This window comes from Eriocheir sinensis, unplaced genomic scaffold (genome assembly GCF_024679095.1).
Source record: "Eriocheir sinensis breed Jianghai 21 unplaced genomic scaffold, ASM2467909v1 Scaffold573, whole genome shotgun sequence".
In the NCBI taxonomy this organism is placed as follows: domain Eukaryota; kingdom Metazoa; phylum Arthropoda; class Malacostraca; order Decapoda; family Varunidae; genus Eriocheir; species Eriocheir sinensis.
Genome location: NW_026111913.1, coordinates 210,753 through 214,742, shown reverse-complemented (window position 1 = coordinate 214,742; position 3,990 = coordinate 210,753).

The following is a 3,990-nucleotide window of genomic DNA, read 5'->3' as shown; positions in this document are numbered from 1 at the left end:
GTAATAGATTTCTTCACTATCATCATATTCTTCAACATCTTAGTATCGTCAAGGTAAGAAAGTGTGGACCATATACAACCTTGCTTCTTCTTCTTCTACGTCTCAGGAGTAATATGGCTCGTGGAATGCCTAGCTAGGGAGAGTTACAATAAGGAGAAAGTTCTCATTACATGCTCCCTTTGTTGTGTAGGCGAGACGTATGTGGGTGTTGTGAGCGGTGTAGCCTACGGAAGATGGAAGGATGCTGGTTACTGTGGGAGGGTGATGTTATATTAGGCTTGTGAGATGAGAAAGGTCGTGGGAGAGTGATGTTTTTTTGTTACTAGCTCTCCGTGTTGCGTGTGTTAGAGATGCATAGTACATACGAGAGAGAGAGAGAGAGAGAGAGAGAGAGAGAGGGAGAGGGAGAGAGATAGAGGGAGAGACGATGGGTTCCGAATTTAAGATTAAACACTGATTGGAGATAAAAAAAAGCAAAAACATACTAAAATAAGGGGAAAAAGAGAGAGAGAGAGAAAGAAAGTGAAATAGAGGCAATATAAGGATAGAAATTGCCATAGTACATACAAGAAAGAGACAGATTGGTACATACATACATACATACATACACACATGCAGTGGTTCGTAAAGTGGGGGGCGTTATTAATTTTCACGGGTAGGGGGGCATGAACCCTTGAAAAATAGTTGGAATATCTGTTGTTGGAGCGTTTCTTATTATCTTCACAAGGGCGGCGGCCAATATTGAGAAGATTACGGAAAAAATGGAAAGTTTTCGCCTCTTTTAACTTTGTTTTTTATACTCTAGTTAGGCTTACCAATGTTAATAAACCTGGGAGCGAATTTTATCTTAACATGCAAAGGGGCGTGAAAGAACATATTCCTAGAGGGAGCGAGGGAGTAAAATGCTTAAGAACCTCACCTCACCTCACCTTACCTTACCTTACCTTACCTTACCTCACCTCACCTTACCTCACCTTACCTTACCTCACCTTACTTTACCGCACCTTACCTTCCCTCACCTTACCTTACCTTACCTTACCACCTCCCTCTCCTTTCCCAAACCCTTGCCTAACCTCACCTAGCCTTACCTCACCTTACCTTACCTTACCTCAACTTACCTTACCTTACCTTACCTCACCTCACCTCACCTTACCTTACCTTATCTTACCTTATCTCATCTTACCTCACCATACCTTACCTTACCTTACCTTACCTTACCTTACCTTACCTTACCTTGCCTTACCTTACCTTACTTCACCTTACCTTACCTTACCTTACCCTATTTCACCTCACCTCACCTTACCTTACCTTACCTCACCTTACCTCACCTCACCTTACCTTACCTCACCTTACCTTACCTCAACTTACCTTACCTCACCTTACCACCTCCCTCTCCTTCCCCAACCCTTTGCCTAACCTTACCTTACCTTACCTTACCTCAACTTACCTCACCTTACCTTACCTCACCTCACCTCACCTTACCTTACCTTATCTTACCTTACTTCACCTTACCTTACCTTACCCTATTTCACCTCACCTCACCTCACCTTACCTTACCTTACCTTGCCTCACCTTACCTCACCTTACCACCTCCCTCTCCTTCCCCAACCCCTCACCTAACCTCACCTCACCTTACCTTACTCACCTTACCTTACCTCAACTCACCTTACCACCTCCCTCTCCTTCCCCCTCCCTTTGCCTAACCTCACCCCATCACACTCCTTCCACATGCAAACTCCCCTCCCCCACCACTATCATCAGGCGCTCTCACCATCCCATCACCTTCCCTCCCCTGCAAACACCCATCACCAGTGCCATCACCACCTCCAGTCGCTATCAACACCTATCACACTGATCACACTCCTCTCCCCCGCCACCACGATCATCACCAATTGCTCTCGAAACACAATCACAGTCATTCCCTTCTCCCCATCACCAGGCGCTCCCCTCTCCGCCATTTTCAATCCCAAGCGTCCCAATCGTCTATTTGTAATCATGTATGGACTTCCGCGCTTTGTTTGTCTCTACGAAGTGATAATGGAAGAAATACTACAATAGGAAAGTGTAATAGGTTTAATCTCTTGTGGTTGCCCTTGCATTCATTCTGTGGTGGGTATAAATGGAATAATCTTACATTGTTTAGGGTCAGGTATTAAAGAAAGAGACGTAAATCACCCACGCGAGGGATTGTAATTATATGAAAAGTCAGTTTTGTTGGCAGCTACTAAGGTTTTTTTTCATTAGGATGGAGAGAAAATGTTCAATGTTTTATGTGGGTTGTTAGTGTGTTCCTGGGACGGTGAGGAGTCGTGTAATTGCCCTTATTATTACCTCTTATGTTTTTCTCCCTCTCTTTGTCTCATCCTAATTAGCATTGCTTCCTTTATCTTTTCAATATTTGTCTTTCCAATTTTTACTGCCTTTTTAATCTTCTCATTTTTGTCCTATTTATTATCTTCTTATTTCCATACCGTGAACGTAAAGGCGCACTCATAAGAAGCGTTTACCCTCTTTTCTTTTTGGACTATAAAAATAATAGATGTGAGAGGCGGAAGCGTCTGATGATACCTCCGTAACGGTTAGCCTTGACCAGGAACACTGAACCCCCGAGAGAGTAAGCCCCGGGATATCTGTGGGTGCCTTTATTGTGAGGGTTTTGTCACAGCATTTTTCACTCGATTATCAAATTTTCCTTTTATGTATATTTTTTTGTGTTATTCCGCACGCAACAGCGACACGTTTGCATTTACTGTGTTTTTATTTTGTCTGCATTTAATATGGATGTTTTGCAAAGCGTTTGAGCCGCGTTGAAGCAGCAACATTGCATCACACGTGTGAGTTTTGATCATTTATTATTCGGAGTTTCAAAGAGAATAGAGAAATGACACCCATTTCCGAGAGAGCTGCAGCCTTTGTACGCCGGCATACGAATGTTTCATATATATTTTCAATTATAAATATATTTCGCAATTATTTGTTTTTCTTTTTAGTTAGAACGCCTCTTGATGCTCGTCTATTTCGTTATGTTTTGTCTTTTCATTCTTTTTCTTCCCTCCGTTTCTCTCTGCGTCCCTGTCTCGGTGCTTTGTTTCCCTTCCTTTCTCTCCCCTTCCCTTCCGTTGCCTTTTCTTCCCTTCCCATTCTCACAGTTCCTCACTCGCCCACACGTCCATTAAGCGGTCCATTTCTCTTGCTTCCCTCACATCCTCGACTCCCTTCGCCTGACCCTTCACTCACTCCATCGTCGTGATATGAACACCACTACCATCACCACCCTCTTCCCCTTGCCAAACCTCACCCCATCACACTCCTTCCACATGCAAACTCCCATCACCACCACTATCACCAGTCGCTCTCACCACCACCCCATCACGTTCCCTCCCATGCAAACACCCATCACCAGCGCCATCACCACCTCCAGTCGCTATCAACACCTATCACACTGATCACACTCCCCTCCCCCACCACCACGATCATCACCAATTGCTCTCAGAACCCAGTCACACTCCTCCACTTCTCCCAATCGCCAACACCCTCACCAAGCGCTCCCCTTTCCCCTTTTTCCAATCCCAAGCGACCCTATCGTCCATCTGTAATCATCTTCCTGTAAATTGACGTGGAAGTGGCTGCAAAGGCCCAAGGGAGTCGTTACCATCATCAAGCGCCCATTAACCTCACACAGCCAACGTAATGGGTCGAAAATTGGCTGTCCCATATCAGGAAAACGTCCACTTTGCCTCGGCATGTACACGCGCACGCATTCTTGCCCGCTGGTCGTCGCCGTCGGGAGTATTTGGACGGTGAAGGGACGTGGGGTGAGGCAGGGACGGATGGGTCGGGCCAAGGGGTGGAGGAAGAGGAGGTGCAGGAGGGCGAGGTGGGGTCAGGCGGTTAAATCTGGGACGGAGTTAAAAGTAGGTGGATCGCGTTTTCCTGTGATTTGAGTCATGATTTTTCTCAAGTCTTCCTTTTTTTTACAGATTTTTTTAC